This window comes from Lethenteron reissneri, unplaced genomic scaffold (assembly GCF_015708825.2).
Source record: "Lethenteron reissneri isolate LAM-NWPU_2019-01 unplaced genomic scaffold, ASM1570882v1 scaffold_203, whole genome shotgun sequence".
NCBI classification, from domain to species: Eukaryota; Metazoa; Chordata; class Hyperoartia; order Petromyzontiformes; family Petromyzontidae; genus Lethenteron; species Lethenteron reissneri.
The window spans coordinates 382845-401478 of NW_026891725.1; the positions used below are offsets into that span (position 1 = coordinate 382845).

The 18634-nt window shown below is 48.2% G+C and overlaps 2 non-coding genes across 2 annotated transcripts; both read right to left on the reverse strand.

Annotated features, from left to right (window-relative positions):
• Nucleotides 1-17031: 17031 nt before the first annotated feature.
• On the reverse strand, nt 17032-17104 carry TRNAR-CCU (transfer RNA arginine (anticodon CCU)). The gene has a single exon. It is a non-coding gene; the product is annotated as a tRNA-Arg (tRNA).
• A 1094-nt stretch (nt 17105-18198) lies between these two features.
• TRNAR-CCU (transfer RNA arginine (anticodon CCU)) lies at nt 18199-18271 on the reverse strand. The gene has a single exon. It is a non-coding gene; the product is annotated as a tRNA-Arg (tRNA).
• Between the last annotated feature and the right edge of the window lie 363 nt (nt 18272-18634).

Genomic DNA, 18634 nt, shown 5'->3' on the forward strand with positions numbered 1-18634 from the left:
CAGTAACCAGCGCTACGCGCTCTAGTGACCCATTCTATGTCACTACACTTGTACACAGATCACAGCCACACAGACACAGATGCACACCATCACCAAAAAAAGACAAAGATCCCCCATATAGCCTTAACAGACTGTTGGGGCAAGTGCTGTTCGCGAGTAGTACCTATGAAGGCCAGCACAGCATTCGAGGGGGTGGGTGGCCAGCACCACGCCCAGCCGCCTTTGTCTCCCCAGTGACGATGTTTACACACCGCACAGTAACGGGCAACTTTTTCCACCCGTGCTGAATAGCATTGTGAAGTTACATGACATAATGCCTCCATGGCGTGAAGCCTCAATCACAGCACGCATTTCCCAGCATTGAGAATCACTAAGTATGAAGAGAACGCCTGCATTTTCCACCAACAACACATTGACCCCATCTGAAAACGAAGCAAACAATTTCAGTTAATTACATTGGGATATCGTTGGACTTTGAGGTGAGGAGAAGATGTTTGTGAGGATGACTATTGAAGCACAATTATCCAAATTCACAGGAACATTAACTTGATGACTTTGTAGATTGGTGGGGAACACGGCCAGGATTGATTGTAGGGGTCACGCAAGGGTCAAGGGATTACACCCAGAGAAATTATGAAAAATTGGATGCGATTGGAGGAAAAACCCAAAAGATACATTTTATTTTTCGTGTAGATTTTCGGTACAGCTGTGGTATAATAAAATATAAAAAAATACTTTTAAAAAACACGCTTTAATTAAATGTACCGTACTCGTAATGACAGAACTCCACGACTCCAGGAAGTGACCCCGCAGCTTGCCATAGTGTAAGGGACCGTGGTGATTTTCAGGCAACGTGAGTTGAGCGTGGACAATTAGACCCGTAAAAAATATTGTTTAATTTTTTTTAGTGATAAAATATAGCATTGTCATCAGTAAGACATAACTATACCAAGTTTGCAGTCGATACGACATTGGGAAGATGGTTGAAATTTACTTACAAGATTTGAGGATACGACAACAGACAGAGTTAAATAAAAGCGTGTAAAATGTTTAACAATATATTTATTTATTTTTTTATGATAGAATATAGTTTTGTCATCAGTATGACATAAGTATACCAAGTTTGCAGTCGATAGCACATTGGGAAGTGGGTAAAAATTGAGTTACAAGATTTTTTTAAGGATACAAAACAGACTGAGTGAGTTAAATAAAAGCGTGTAATAATAAAAAGAGATAACATCACTGTGGACTGAACCCCATCACCACCACCCCGCGACTATTGACAGCCGGATGCTACAGATCGAAAGTACTGGAGGTGTTGGTCGATCGGTCTTTACATTCACTGTAAAAGTATTTTCTGTTCCAAAAGTCAGTCCCGCTCTCATCCTCGGACATGGTAACGTGGACAAGCCTAGCGCTGGCTGTTTGTGAGCCCCTTGAGGGTGGGGCAAACGCCCGCAGCTGAGAGGGCGCACGGCCAATTCAGAGAGCACGAACAGGACCCTAGACGGAGCTGCACGCGACTCCTCGCCAGGTGCCTTTCTCTGATTGGCCCGCGGGCTCCATAAGAAGACGCTGCAGAGGCCGCGTCAGCAGCAGAGAAGGGAGCAGCTGGCGGGCTCGGACATCCGCCCCGCGATGGCGCAACGCGATCAACGCGGACCAGGTACGGGGCACGGTGCGCGACTCTCATCACCGGGACCTCCAGTTGACCCGCTTCACTCGCTAGACCAAGTGCCTTTTGAGCAAAAGTTTTTTTGAAAGCTCTATGATAGATTTAAAAAATATTCGTCCAATAACGTAATCCGTCTGGGAACAGGATGTAAATGTAACGGTGAATGAATTAAATAAGCTACAGTACCATTCTGCTCTGCCATGTAGAAGAGCTATTGCCTGAAATCTCACCTGCTTAATAAACAGTATGGAAAATTCATATTTGGGCAGTGTTTCAAGTTATTTGCTATTCACCATTGCCAAAACGGTATCATAAAATGAGTGCAACCACAGTCCGCTATAATCAGCAGGTGATTGTAAAATCCACGCAAATATTACTGTACACGACACCAGCCGGGGCCATGAAAGATACTTCTTACAAAAACACGACGTTGTTGAACTTGGAGTACTTTATAATAATTAAATAATCTGAGTTAAGTTCCACTTCATGGAAACCTTGTGTAACGGTGAGCTTCATCATTGACCTATTCTCAAACCGTAAGAGCACCAAGGAGTTAATAGTATGTAGCTGCAGTAACTAAACCACCACGTAAACAACTAAAGTATAAACTTCATAGAATTGTAATGTATTACTTACTGTTAGTAGCTAAGCTTATTGGAGAGTATATTAGGTATACTGATGATACTATGTAGTTTATACTTTAGTTGTTTACGTGGTGGTTTAGTTACTGCAGCTACATACTATTAACATTCCTTCCCTTTATTAAGGCTACCCCTATCCCCTCCCTTTGATGCTGCTAATCCTGCATAATGCACGGGCATAATATGACTTTGAAACCCCCCGCCCACCTCCTACGCATTTCATAAGTAGTGACTAATCCCATATCTGCATTTCCCATAAATATGCTAAATTCCTCTTCCCGGTTCTTTCCGTAAAGTCACATAGAAGGGAAGTAATAAAATAATAAAAATAAAACATAATAAAATAATTCTCACGACGTTTCGGCTACAACGCAAGCAGCCGTCTTCAGGTGAAGAATGAAACACTGCCAAGCTTGGAGCGTATATAAGCTGGGTTGGAGGTGGAAGAAGAGCGCCTTGCCAAAATAATTTGCATATCAAGAGGAATTTAGCATATTTATGGGAAATGCGTAGGAGATGGGCGGGGGGGGGGGTTCAAAGTCATATTATGCCCATGCATTATGCAGGATTAGCAGCATCAAAGGGAGGGGGTAGGGGGTAGGCACTCGGGTTGACCCTGGAAGGCACGTGATGAATCCCTGCAGTCACGAAAGGTTTAAATCGAAATTTAAACGCCTCTACGGGGAGGGATTCCACATTACTTTGAGATCCTTCAACAAGCTCCGTGATAAGAAGGCTCAGCTAATCGAGTCTCTCACCTTTCTGAAGAGATGCCGCGACTCTAAGGTAATACCAATCGCATTTATACTCACCTCTGCTGCTGTAACTTCTTCTAATGCTAAACGAATTCTGTCTAGAACTAGCTTAGCTCTTATGTCAGAGAAAATCAGACTAACGCGCACCGAACTAGATCAGTTAGACAAGACACTCTACAAATCACACTTATCTTTGACTGCAACAATGTCCACATCGGATTGGGAACATGTAGACAATATGACTGCCTCTTCAGCTGCCGCTATGTCGACCAAATGTAAGGATAACTTGATTTCCAAATTTAACCGCCTCTCAAATAGGAGACCGGAACCACACACTGAAAAACTAGACGTTAACAAAGTCGTAATTAATCGCAGTAACAGTTCTTTTTCTGATGGTCTGAAATCCGTTTAAGCTAAAGGACTAAACTTTGCAGTCATACCTAGACACATACCAGTTAATGATATCATTGCCTGAGTAGATGTGGCCCTCAAGGGCCTGTGTCACATCGCTGCAGACGTAGCAAGATCTGAAATCGCTGCAACCCTCAAAAACGCTAAGATGCCAGCTAGTAACATCAGCAAAGATGAGCGTTTTGAATTAGCTCAATTAAAAAAAAAGGGATGAAATTGTCATCCTCAGCTGACAAAGGCAATGCCACTGTCATCATGGACAAAATAGAATACAACAACAAAATTCAAGAACTACTCAACGATGGCAGCTATACAAAAATAAAAAGAGACCCCACCAACAGCCTCGTTACTAAAACCAACAAAATCATTTCTGATTCAACCGCATTAATTGATCAAACCAAACAGTTCTCGTTGAAACCTTCTGCAGCCAGGCCACCAAGATTATATGGCTTGCCAAAGATACATAAAGAAGATACGCCTCTTCGTCCCATTGTCTCTACTATCAACTCCCCCACATACAAACTGGCTCGTTTTTTGTCTGAAATCAGGCGGCCTTTCACTGGAAAAACCACCTCTGCGGTACTAACTCCACTGACCTGTTTCGATTTAAAGCTTTCGTGACTGCAGGGATTCATCTTCTTGGTTCTTTCGGTAAAGTCACGTAGAAGGGAAGTAATAAAATAATAAAAATAAAACATAATAAAACAAAATAATAAAAATAAAACATAATAAAACAATTGTTTTATTATGTTTTATTTTTATTATTTTATTACTCCACTGACCTGGTATCGACAATCAAGGGAATTTCCCTGTCCCCAGACGACCTGCTTGTCAGTTTTGATGTGGTTTCCTTATTCACCAAAGTTCCTGTACCTGACACCATCGCAATCATTGAAGACTTGGTTCATCACGGACTGAATACTGAGGTACCCCCCCTGGTGAGACACTACTTAATCCAATACATACTTCACCTGGAATGGAACTTTCTACAAACAAACTGAGGGCACCCCAATAGGCTCCCCCTATGTCCGGTTGTAGCCAACGTTTTCATGGAGAAATTTGAGACTGACGCCATACAGACTGCCACTCTACACCCGACCTTATGGAAGAGGTACACTTTTGTCATCTGGCCACATGGTCGGCCTGCTCTAGACCAATTCCTCGACCACATCAATTCCATACACCCAGCCATCAGATTCACCATGGAAGTCGAAAAGATGGCAAGCTACCCTTTTTGGATGTCCTAATTAATAGGAGACCTGATGGTTCAATGAGCCATTCTGTCTACAGGAAAGCCACCCATACGGATGCTTACCTAAAACCGGATTCCCACCACCATCCATCCCAGAAGAACTTCCTCATCAAGACTCTGGCTCAGCAATCATTGGAAGGACGTAATAAACCATTTCAGATCTTAACTAATTGTTGTTCACGTTTATGGTGACTTTCAGACCGCAGTCCACTCACTGGCATTGACTGTGTATCTTGTGTTCTCCACAGGGAATGCATTATTTGCTCCACTGCGGGTCTCCTTCTACCGCTCTCCCATTGACATGTTTCGTTGCTTCTACATACTATTAACATTCCCTCCTCCCTTTGTTGATGCTACCCCTTACCCCCTCCCTTTGATGCTGCTAATCTTGCATAATGCATAGGCATAATATGACTTTGAAACCCCCCCCCGCCCACCTCCTACGCATTTCCCATAAATATGCTAAATTCCTCTTGATATGCAAATTCTTTTGTCAACTGCGCTCTTCTTCCACCTCCAACCCAGCTTATATACGCTCCAAGCTTGGCAGTGTTTAATTCTTCACCTGAAGACGGCTGCTTGCATTGTAGTCGAAACGTCGTGAGAATTATTTTATTATGTTTTATTTTTATTATTTTATTACTTCCCTTCTACGTGACTTTACCGAAAGAACCAAGAAGATAAATACCTGCAGTCACGAAAGCTTTAAATCGAAAAATGCTAGATTCCTCTTGATATGCAAATTATTTTGTCAAGGCGCTCTTCCCCCTCCAACCCAGCTTCAATATACGCTGCCAAGCCTGGTGGTGTTTCATTCAGACGCTGTCTTCCCGACAGACCTGTTCTTCAGCTGAGGACGGCTGCTTGCGTTGTGGCCGAAACGTCGTGAGAATTATTTTATTATGTTTTATTTTTATTATTTTATTATTTCCCTTCTACGTGACTTTACCGAAAGAACCAAGAAGATATTGTAGTGTAAGTAGATACTACTGTAGTGTCAGTAGATACTACTGTAGAGTCATTAGACACTACTGTAGAGTCAGTAGATAATACTGTAGTGGGTTCAACTGAGTCGCAGACATACTCCTTGGAGGTAACAAATTTACTTATACCAACACGTTAACACAAAGGGGTTACTGCCCCTTTACCAGAAACCTATGGTGGCGCACCACCAGGCTAACTACGCCAGTTACTGGGAGTAGCTACAACGGACAGGACCCTGGCTTGGGTCCTCGTCCACATCTTGGTGACTTCTTCTCGGACGTAGAATGTAGATCGTAGATCTTCAGATGACACAGCAACGCCAAACCCCGTTCCCCCTCAGGGACCCGGTTTGTATGCTCGCTGGCCGTGGTTGGTCCCACCCTTGGCGACGACCACCTTCTCGAGCCATCTAGCAACCTCTCGCCCTGCACGTGACCACCCCAAGCTCCCACCTGGTGCCCCTGTGTAGATATTACTTGTCACGCGCCTTCCAGGGTCAACCCGAGTGCCATGGCCTAGGGTAACCTCATCCCATGGCTGACACTCTCACACTCCCTCCTGTAGGAGTCAGCACTGCACGCCACGCGTGGTGCCACTGAGTGCTATCCCAGAGCTCACCGAGCCCGTCTAGGGCTGGTACTACACCCACCTCCGGGGTGTCCGCGGTCACGAAGCATCGCATGCCGTGTCTCGCTAGAGCCGGCATTACTCATTGACATTCACAATGTCGCTCCATACGTGACGTGCGCAATGTGAGTACATCGCACGCCATGCCTCTCTAGGGCTGGCACCACCAGTGATATCTGCGATGTCACTAGTGGTATCAGCGATGTCACTACACTACTGCACAGTCATAGATACTACTATAGAGTCAGTTGATCCTACAGTAGATACTACTGACTATATTGTATGTGGGGTGTGTAGATATGTATATATGCGTACAAAATGTTGTGTTGGGCAAACAGGACGAATGATCAGCATGAGACTAAAAAAACATCAGAGAAATATTAAATTATCCCAAATACAACTGTTAGCAGTAGCAGAACATGCGTACTAATGAAGTATTGGAATTGACGGCAGGAACTTCTTGACGGGTAACACTCTTTTATTAAATCCTTTAGGTATCACAATACAACGTGTGGTCTTTCTTCTTCCGACGACACACTCCACTAATCTCGTGTAAGCTCTAGGCCTCTGGCTACACCCGATACACTTGACTCGTGTAGACCCTATGCCTCTGGCTACACACAATATACTCGACTCGTGTAAGCCCTATGCCTCTGGCTACACAATACACTCGACTCGTGTAGACCCTATGCCCTGGCTACACACAATACATTCGGCTCGTGTAGACCTATGGCTACACACACTACACTCGCCTCTGGGTTACACAGAGTCCCGGTCCCCTTAGGACAGCGGGGCTAGGTACCGCAGGGCTCTAGGTCTTCATCCCCGTCTTCATTCTTCGCTGGTTACACACTGCCCTTACGCCTGTGTGCATCCCCTTTTATAGCCTCTGCTCACGAGAGACGGAGCTGATGCGGCGTCGACGTGAGCGTCGTTCCTTAATGAACCAATCACGACGCACTCTCTCTACGATCCGCTTTCCCCAGCGCGTGTTAACATTACTCCACCAATCACACTGCGCTGCTACCTGATCACTCCCTCTCAGCGCGTCACCCGCCCACAGCCAATCGGTACCCCGTAACCCACGACCCCGCGCTGACCCCTGATCCTCCACCGTCAGCGCGCGTCACCACCTACACAGCCAATCATCACGCACTGTACATACGATCCTTAATCCCAGCGCGTATCACCTCTACATCACCCCCTCCCACATAGCTTGCAGCCGGCCCGGCTGTTAACCTACAACACAACATAACGCAACGCAGTAATAAAGAACTCCACATCCCAGTGTGCCCCGTAACACAACAACAACAACATAACACAACCTTAAATACGAAGCAATATACAGCCCGACGAACAACACAATAAAAGCGAACACCGTAAAACGAACGCGCCAAGTGTCACTGTGACCCACGCAGTGCCGAGGCGCTCCGGCTGCCTCGACTCCGCACGTGGTAGGTTACACAAAGTAGCGCGACCTAGCGCGAGTCCGTCTGGCCGGTCCGTCGTATGGAACGGGACGTTGGCGACCGTCCGGTGTCTCCGGCAGCTCTAGACGGCACGGATCGGGCCTGGAAGGACCGGCCCCGCCGTGAAGATCCGGCCGCCGGTGGTCGGCAGCAGTCAGTTCCGAGACACCTGGGAGCGGATCAGGCGGAGACATGTGAGGAGCAGGCAAGGACAATTCCCCCTCAGGGTCGTCGGTCACGTCACATGCTCGGCCCTCACGACACAAGGGGAGGCCATACGGAGGCGAGAACGGTTTCAGTCGGGAGGGGTGGACGTACCAACGGCGTTTCCCCCATTTTATCTGAACGCACTGGGGGCGTGCAACCCGCACGACCTCCACGGGTCCCCGCCACGGCTTCAACAATTTAGGCGACGTGGCCAAAGGTGCCTGAGGGCAATGCAGCCAGGCCTTGTCACCTGGTTCCCAATTGTGCACGGACACCTTCCGTGCCCGCAACCGCTCGTTCGCAATTTGGCGAGCCCGCGAATTAAGCCGTGCGGCCTCCCTTGCCTCTGTCAGTTTATGAATATTAAATTTAATATGCTCTGCCAATTTAGAATTAGTTCGTGGTGCGGGCAGACCCAGCTGCGTTTCCATGGGCGGGTCGGCTTCCCGACCGTACATTAGAAAAAACGGGGAAAACCCCGTAGCTGCATGGGGGGCCATTCTATACGCGGCAAGGACCCCAGGGACCTGCAGGTCCCAATCAACATGCGACTCACACACCTGCTGGCACAGCATAGAGGTCAATGTCCTGTTAAGCCTCTCCACCATCCCGTCCGTCTGCGGGTGGTACGGGGAGGTACGCACCTTTTTGGTACCCAACAGGTCGCACACCTCTTGCAGTAATTTACTCGAAACATTTTTCCCTTGGTCAGTCAGCAAGCGTTCGGGAGCCCCCTTGTCCAGGACGTAGCCCTGGACAAAGGCGTCCGTCACAGCCGCCGCCGACTGGTTGGCGAGTGCCCATGCCATAGGCCACCGGGTAAAATATTCGACCCCCACCAACAGGTACTTATTACCCCTAGGCGTGACCGGAAAGGGCCCCAGAATATCGAGTGCAACGAGCTCGTTAGTGCGCGAGACCTGAATAGATTGCAGCGGTGGATTAGCTGCCACGGGCGGTGGTTTCCGTCTGGCGCACTCAACACAACCCTTCAGAATATTCACCACGTCACCCCCCATTCCCGGCCAATAATAGTCACGCTGAAGCAGGGCAAGCGTTTTGTTAACTCCCAAATGCAAGAGGCGTTCGTGTGCGGCCAAGACAACCTTCCCCCTCACAGCAGAAGGCACCACAATCGCATGCCGCCGGGACAAACTGTCCCATCTCATCAACAGGCCCTGCTTAAGCTCGTAGGAGCCAGTTCGGTCGTGGCTACCTTCGGAACCCTCCGTCTTTCGGCGCAATGCCAGCAGGGAGCTGTCCGCCATTTGGAGACGGCCCCACTCAATCAACGACAGTGAGAGCAGCGAGTCCTGACCCCCTGGGGTAGCGGGACCATCCCCAATTGGTGTGCTCGCAGTCGCAACCAACGCCTCCCTACCTTCCGTAACCGGAGGTTTACAGCGCGCCGATCCCGATAAGCACGCACATTTGTGACAAGGCAACAACCGCGACAGGGCATCGGCATTCGTGTGTCGCAACCCTTTACGGTACGTAGTCGTGAACTGATAGTCCTGGAGGACTTCCAACCACCGCGACAATTGGCCCGAGGGCTGGGCAACCCGTAATGAATACTGGAGCGCCGCATGGTCCGTCCGGACCGTGAAATGACGACCATAGAGATATGGCCTGAATTGTTGTACAAAAAAAACAATGGCAAGTAGTTCACGACGGGTGACGCAGTAGCGCTGCTCTGCCGGCGACAACACCCTGCTACCATAGGCGACCACCCGTTCGACCCCTCCAACGACTTGGGACAGCACTCCCCCAATGCCCGTGTTGCTAGCATCCGTGTCTAGCAAGAAGGGACTCTCAAAGTCCGGATAGCGCAAGGGTGGGGCCCTTACCAAGGCGTCCCGGAGGGAGCAGAATGCAGCCTCCTCCTCCGGTCCCCACCGGAACTTCACTCCTTTTGCCGTTAAAGCGTGCAAGGGCTTTGCAATGGTGGCGAAGTGCTCAACGAATCGGCGATAATACGAAGCAAAACCGATGAAACTGCGCACGTCTGACACTGACGTGGGCGTCGGCCACGAACTGACACAGTCCGTCTTCGCAGGATCGGTAGAAATCCCCGAAGAGTCGACAATGTGACCCAAGTACCTCACGGATTTACGAAAAAGATGGCATTTGGCCGGTTTAAACTTTAATTTAGCCGATCGCATTCGCAAGAACACCCCTCTCAATCGCTGGAGGTGTTCTTCGAACGTTTTACCGAAAACAATGACATCGTCAAGGTAAATGAGGCACGTCTCCCACTGCAAGCCCGACAAAACCAATTCCATAAGACGCTGAAACGTCGCAGGAGAGGAGTGAAGTCCCATGGGTAACCGGTTAAACTGAAACAGGCCCCCTAGAGTCCGGAATGCAGTCTTAGGCTTAGACTCCTCGTCGAGTGGCAACTGCCAAAATCCGGACAATAAATCAAGAGTCGAAAAGTATCGCGCACCGGACAATGCGTCGAGAGACTCGTCCATCCTGGGGAGCGGATACGCGTCGGCCACCGAGATCTTATTCAGGCGGCGGAAATCGACGCAAAATCGCAGGGACCCGTCCTGCTTTTTAACGAGCACAATAGGTGCTCCCCAAGGACTGGAAGAAGGCGAAATAATGTCGGCTTCCAGCATATCGTTAACTGCCGACTGAACATGTTCCTTCTCAGCAGGACTCAGTCGGAAGGGATTTTGCCTGACCGGTGCCGCATCGCCCGTTTCAATGTGGTGGCGTAGCAGGTCCGTGCATCCGATATCATACTTATGTTTACTGAAGACATCCGAAAATTCAATCAGCAACCCGCGCAACGCACTCAACTGTACCGCTGACAAATCGTCAGAGTCCGCGCACAGCATATCAATCCAATCTAGGTCCTCCTTTGATGGTACGCTATTCGTGGGGCTCGGATCAGCCTGCGCAACCAGCCTCTCCTCCGCAGGGACCCGTGCCGCGTGAGCCAGCACGGTGCCCTGCTGAATGACGGCCGGCCGCGCCCCAGCGTTTAAAACCATGACAAACGGATCCCTGTCTGCCCCAACCAAAGTGTGAGCCACCGATAAATCGAGACCTCCAACAGCCCTATTAGAAGGACCCAAAAGCATGGCCTGTTCCGAGGCCTCCTTCCCCCATGGCTTCCGTAACCGGAGGGGAATCAACATTTGTGAACCCGGGGGCACGTGCACGGTCTGTGTTGCTAACGCCTGAATGGTAGCGCACGCCGTCCGAATTACATTAGGGCTCGTCAAAAATGAAATACGGCGACCCGATGGTAGTTCAATGCAACGCTGATCAATGAGAATTTTGATGGGCATTTTCGCCAAAAAATCAGTGCCCAATAGGCAAGGAACCGCCAGGGAAGATGAAACGAAAACGGGTCCCGACAATTTGATATCACCAATGCAAATGGACGCCCTAATCTGACCGATAATGCCCAACGATCCCCCGTTAGCGGCGTAAAATGGCACATCCACCGGAAGAAGCGGACGACATTGTACCGGGAGAATATTATAAATGAGATCCGAAATAATAGTCGCCGATGCCCCCGTGTCCACTAACACCCTGACCTCGACCCCATCAATCGATCCAGTAACGACGGATGAACCCGCTGAGGCAGCCACTATTCTGTGCCCCAATTCCGACCATTTAATGTCTCCCCGGTCCCGGCCGAACCCCCCTCTCCGAACCGAATCCCCGAACTCTACTCGGCTCTCCCTCGTCGCAACGCGACGACCCATACGTGTCGAGTATGCGGGCCAAGCATGTGAGGTGCCGCGACTTGCCGGGGTTTGCAGTGATGACTTGGGGCCTTGGTCGTCGTCCAGCCGAGGTCCCATGGCGCGCTGACGTGGGGCGCGGCAACCGGAGGCCACGTGGCCACGAAGGCCGCAGTTATAGCAGGTGATGACAGTAGTCGGAGATCTCGGTTGCTCCAGCTTGCGGGCCGCTCGCAGAGGCGAACGACCCCCCGACCTCCAGTCCCCCGCTCGTCCCGCGATGAACGCGTCCTCTCGTGGGCTGACGACTTGGGGCACGGTGTCAACCGGACCCGGAGTTGAGGCCACGGCAGCATTGCAGACGACCCCCTGCTTTCGTTGAAGGACCTCGTGCGCTTGCATGCTCGTGGCGACCCGTAATGAAGAAATATCGGTCTCGTCGGCCGTGTTGATGGGGACCACCAGGTCCTGCGCCAACTTGAGCAGCTGCTCCAAAACCATCGCATCTTGGCCCTCCTCGTCCATACGAGGGAACGCGGCGTCAGCGAGAGCGAGCAACGCCGTGCGGTAGGCGAGCACGGTCTCCGTGTCCGCCTTCCGTCTTGCGTAGAAATGATGGCGGCACGCCGAGGGAGGACCGTAGACTTTGGCCATGAGAGCCAGCGCATCCTTGAGCGTGGAGCGGTCCGACCTGCGTGCGGACGTGAAGGCCGGGAGCGCGTTGTCGTCCAGCATGGCAGGCAGTGCCCGCAGTGCCGTAGCGTCGGACCAGGCGGACATCTCTTGATGCGCCAAAAATCTGCGCTGAAATTGGCTCCAATCCCCGCCTTCCGCCTTGAATGCTGACAACGTGGGAAGGCGCTGCTGAAAGATAAAGTCGTCCTCCTCCTCGTGCTTCCTCTCTGCCCCCCCGTCGGTGTGTAAGATGGCGGCCCCAGTGGCGGGTGTGTGATGGCGGTCCGCCGCGCGCGTTGGTGACGTCAGCGGCCGCGCATGGAGAACCGCTGCCACGTGGTGATGGCCGTTCCCGCCAAAAGTTGGAGCGGATGAAATGGCGGGAATCGCCAAATCGTTTTGGCGGGAATCTGCAGGGCGACCCTGTAGCACGTCGGCCGCCGTCCCCGCTCCTCCCGACGAGCTGATCTCCGCCAAGATGGACGCGGCGGCGAGCAGCAGCTCCGCCAGACGGGAGTGTGCCTCGCGAAGCACGGTGTCAGTCCCCCGTCGCTCGTCCGGCGCCGTCGGTGGATCCTGCCCCGTGGGCAGCTCCTCTTCCTCACCCCCTGATGCCCGCTGGCCCGCGTCGTCGAGGTTGTCCCCGTGGTCAATCCCGTGGGTCCGACGGCTCCTCCTTGTATCCATGCTTGGAGGACCGTTTCACTTCTGACGCCAGTTGAAGTATTGGAATTGACGGCAGGAACTTCTTGACGGGTAACACTCTTTTATTAAATCCTTTAGGTATCACAATACAACGTGTGGTCTTTCTTCTTCCGACGACACACTCCACTAATCTCGTGTAAGCTCTAGGCCTCTGGCTACACCCGATACACTTGACTCGTGTAGACCCTATGCCTCTGGCTACACACAATATACTCGACTCGTGTAAGCCCTATGCCTCTGGCTACACAATACACTCGACTCGTGTAGACCCTATACCCTGGCTACACACAATACATTCGGCTCGTGTAGACCTATGGCTACACACACTACACTCGCCTCTGGGTTACACAGAGTCCCGGTCCCCTTAGGACAGCGGGGCTAGGTACCGCAGGGCTCTAGGTCTTCATCCCCGTCTTCATTCTTCGCTGGTTACACACTGCCCTTACGCCTGTGTGCATCCCCTTTTATAGCCTCTGCTCACGAGAGACGGAGCTGATGCGGCGTCGACGTGAGCGTCGTTCCTTAATGAACCAATCATGACGCACTCTCTCTACGATCCGCTTTCCCCAGCGCGTGTTAACATTACTCCACCAATCACACTGCGCTGCCACCTGATCACTCCCTCTCAGCGCGTCACCCGCCCACAGCCAATCGGTACCCCGTAACCCACGACCCCGCGCTGACCCCTGATCCTCCACCGTCAGCGCGCGTCACCACCTACACAGCCAATCATCACGCACTGTGCATACGATCCTTAATCCCAGCGCGTATCACCTCTACACTAACAAGGACACTGATTTGATTTTGATAATGTTGAAGTTTTGTGCAAAACTAGCTACTACTGGCCAAGACTAATTATATAATCTATCGGAATTGAAAGAAATAAAAAATTATTGTAATCTTTCGGATAGTTACCGCCTTAGTGCTGCGTGAAAGTGAATAATCAAATAATGCGTTATTTAAATGCATGCCTATAAAGGGCACCATACCTCAATAGGGATTCCCGTTGCTGCGGATATTTGAATACAAACAATGGACAGGAAGGACAATATCAAAGGGCTCGCATAATGCGCATGTATAATGTACGTTGACTCATGAACCCCACCCTCCAACTTTGCACAAGAGTGCAGAAGCGTGGTCACCACATCTACGCCTCTATATAAGGAACGAAACAGTTTAAGACTTTACACCATTGGAACCTCATTTGCCAGTAAAAAATATGATAATTGGTTTTTTACCCTTTTATCTGGCAACAAAAGCATTTTCATATTTTTTACTGGCAAATGAGGTTCCAGTGGTGTAAATGCTTACCCCGAGCTCTCATACTCTGATGGTGCATTGTCTTTGAGTTGTGTGCCTTTTGGCGTCATCTGGTCCAACCCATGTGAGACTAGGCTCTAAGGAAAGCTGTCTCGGGTGTGGACCAAAACATATCAGAGTTATGTTTTTTGTTTGCATTATGACTGCAGGTATTGTGGTCTATGCAAACATGACTCCTCGTAAAACAGGTGTCAGTTTTGTTGCCAGATAGAAGAGTAAAAAAACAATTATCAGTTTAAGACTTCTCCACAAATCTGGCTGTGGCCTGATGAAGCAAGTTGTAATTACTGGCGAGACGTCGTACTCAGATTGTAAATGTTGTGGCTTGGCTCTCTAACACACCGGTTAGTGCTGTACTAGTGACGAATTGGCACGTTCTGTTTACGTGACAACCCTTACTAGTTGGCTGTGTCGGGTGGTGGCGGGTTTTGTTGACAATCCTCATGGAATTTTCGTTTTGTGCCAAAGTGACCAATTTGTTGCCAACCTGCTTTATCATAAAGTTCCCACCGACTATACCTTGACTGCACAAAAAAAGTGGAAACGACATGCTGGTGAAGGTGAATCGGATGCCTTAGGAAGAGTCTACATAGTTCATCCCAACAATCAGGAGCGCTAATTTCTTCGAATGCTTCTTCATGTTTTCAATGGGCCAAAACATTTCCAAGACCAAGGAACCGTGGAAGGAGTTGTCTGTCAAATACACAGGGATGTTTGCAATCTTCGTGAAATTCTTGAAGATGATCAGCATCTTGATAACGTTATGACATATGCTTCTGTTAGTCAGTCCCCTTCTCATCTGATATTGCTCTTCTGCATAATTCTTCAAGTTTGCAGCCCATCTAACCCCATGGGACTCTGGAAAGGCACGAGTCAAGACATCCTCCACAGAGCTCAAGGAGAAAATCCCAACTTCGAGGTGAACTTTTCTGATTTCATCTTTAACCAGGCCCTCATCCTCCTTGAAGAAAACTTCACCTTACTCTTCAGTTATTTCGGTAAATACTATACCGAAATAACCAAAGAGTATGGATTCCTGCAGTCACGAAAGCTTCAAACCTAAACATCACCCTCCAGGGACAACCAGCATGCCCTTGCCCAAGAGCTCCTACGTGAAATGACCTATGATGGTTTTAGAGCTTCTTATCTTTATTGAGGAAAATGAACCAACGCTGACGGATGCAGACAGAGAAGCCTACACGACAATCTTGGAAGACATTGAGTCTAAAAATGGAGGTACATTTTTCCTTGATGCACCTGGTGGTACTGGGAAGACATTTGTTCTCCTGGCTAAGGTTCGCCAGATAGGAAAACATTTGCTCTGGCATCATCAGGGATTGCAGCAACTCTGCTTACTGGAGGAAGAACTTCCCATTCCACATTTTATCTTCCATTGGATCTATCTCGACAAGAATCCCCTGTTTGGAATATTTCAAATGGCACTGCGCTAGCACAAGTCCTGGTTACTTGTGACTTAATAGTGTGGGATGAATGCACCATGTCCCACAAGAGAGCGTTTGAGGTTGTCAACACAACTTTGCAGGACCTTCGCGACAATTCCAGGATTATGGGTGGTGTAACTTTTCTCATGGCTGGTGACTTCCGACAAACCTTACCTGCAGTACTTCGAGGAACCAAAGCTGATGAGTGATATTCTTCCATCAAGTCATCATTCCTCTGGAGACACATGATGAAACTGAAGCTAACTCCAAACATGCGCGTGTATCTCCATGGAGACCAAGAGGCAGGACACTTTGCTGAAGCTCTTTTTGATATTGGAATGGCAATATTCTTGCTGACGGCACAGATGGACTTATCACCATGTCTAAAGGCATAATTTTCACTTCGAAAGAGGAACTGGAGGAAAAAGTGTACCCAAACATGCAACAACCCTTTCAAGATGTTATCTGGCTACCAGATAGGGCTAATTTGGCTCCAAAAATGATGCTCTTGACGGAATAAATTCCATGTTGTTTCAGAAAGTATCTGGAGAGAACAAGTCCTACAAATCTATTGACTCAGTGTTGGTCCTTGATCAAATTTCTCACTATCCAGTTGAATTCTTGAATTCTCTACAGTTCCACCACACAACTTGCTCCTAAAAAATTAACCCGTAAAAACAAAGTTTTTCACTATAAATCCTTTATATGCGTGGCGGCTAGAGTCCTCTTGTCCTCTGGCTTGAGATGGCTGTCACCTATGGGTCAGATGATTGCCTGTCACCATTAAGCAATTGGTAATTAAATATAATTAATTTTTTCCTAAACAGTGTAAAATTTTGGAAAAAAATTTTCACGAAAATAAATTGTCACGCACAACGAGTCTGTGTGCAAAATGTCAGCTCGATTGGATCACGGGAAGTGGGTTAAAAACGACCGAAAGATGTGCACGGTCGTAATCGCGCAAGCAAGCAAGTGAACTTAATATAAAGGATTTAAAAATGGATATGTATTTCCCCCTTTCGTCCCCTCTGCTTTATCAATGTTGATTCCTGTCACCAAAGTACACTGATTTCAAACTCTCTTCGATCGGCACGGTACCACCTTCGCTTCTCATCGTCAGATTCATAAACTTGACGTCTACAAAATTAACAACTTTTTCTCAGCTACCCCAGGTGGGACTCGAACCCACAATCCCTGGCTTAGGAGGCCAGTGCCTTATCCATTAGGCCACTGGGGCTACAAGTAGCATGATGAAAACCTGGCTTATATACAAACTTCTTAAATAAACTCGCAATAATAATAGAAATGGATATGTATTTCCCCTTTTATTCTCTGCTTTATCAATGTTGATAATTGTCACCAAAGTACACTGTTTAAAACTCTCTTGATTTGAAGCTTTCGTGACTTCAGGAATCCATACTCTTTGGTTCTTTCGGTAAATTCACGTAGGTATAAAATAAAATAAATCACGACGTTTCGGGGCTCAACACAAGCGTCTATCATCAACACAAGCATCCATCATCATCATCTGATAATGGACACTATACCGACGGAACTTTACCGAAAGAACCAAAGAGTATAATTGAACACTGCTTTAAAACCTCTCTTCCATAGGCACAGCGCCATTTTGGCTTTTCATTATCAGATTCGTTAACTTGACATTTTGATTTTACAACATGAACAGCTTTTTCTCAGCAACCCCAGGTGGGACTCGAACCCACAATCCCTGGCTTAGGAGGCCAGTGACTTATCCATTAGGCCACTGGGGATACATATAGCATGATGAAAACCTGGCTTATGTATAGACTTCTTAAATAAACTCACAACAAGTAAACCCGCAAAAACAAAGTTTTTCACTATAAATCCTTTATATGCGTGGCGGCGAGAGTCCTCTTGTCCTCTGGCTTGAGATGGCTGCCACCTATGGGTCAGATGATTGTCTGCCAGTATTAAGCAATTGGTAATTAAATATTTAATTTGTTTTCCCTAAACAGTGTAAAATTTTGGAAAAAAAATTTCACGAAAATAAATTGTCACGCACAACGAGTCTGTGTGCAAAATGTCAGCTCGATTGGATCACGGGAAGTGGGTTAAAAACGACCGAAAGATTTGCACGGTCGTAATCGCGCAAGCAAGCAAGTGAACTTAATATAAAGGATTTAAAAATGGATATGTATTTCCCCCTTTCGTCCCCTCTGCTTTATCAATGTTGATTCCTGTCACCAAAGTACACTGATTTCAAACGCTCTTCGATCGGCACGGTACCACCTTCGCTTCTCATCGTCAGATTCATAAACTTGACGTCTACAAAATTAACAACTTTTTCTCAGCTACCCCAGGTGGGACTCGAACCCACAATCCCTGGCTTAGGAGGCCAGTGCCTTATCCATTAGGCCACTGGGGCTACAAGTAGCATGATGAAAACCTGGCTTATATACAAACTTCTTAAATAAACTCGCAATAATAATAGAAATGGATATGTATTTTCCCCTTTTATTCTCTGCTTTATCAATGTTGATAATTGTCACCAAAGTACACTGTTTAAAACTCTCTTGATTTGAAGCTTTCGTGACTTCAGGAATCCATACTCTTTGGTTCTTTCGGTAAATTCACGTAGGTATAAAATAAAATAAATCACGACGTTTCGGGGCTCAACACAAGCGTCTATCATCAACACAAGCATCCATCATCATCATCTGATGATGGACACTATACCGACGGAACTTTACCGAAAGAACCAAAGAGTATAATTGAACACTGCTTTAAA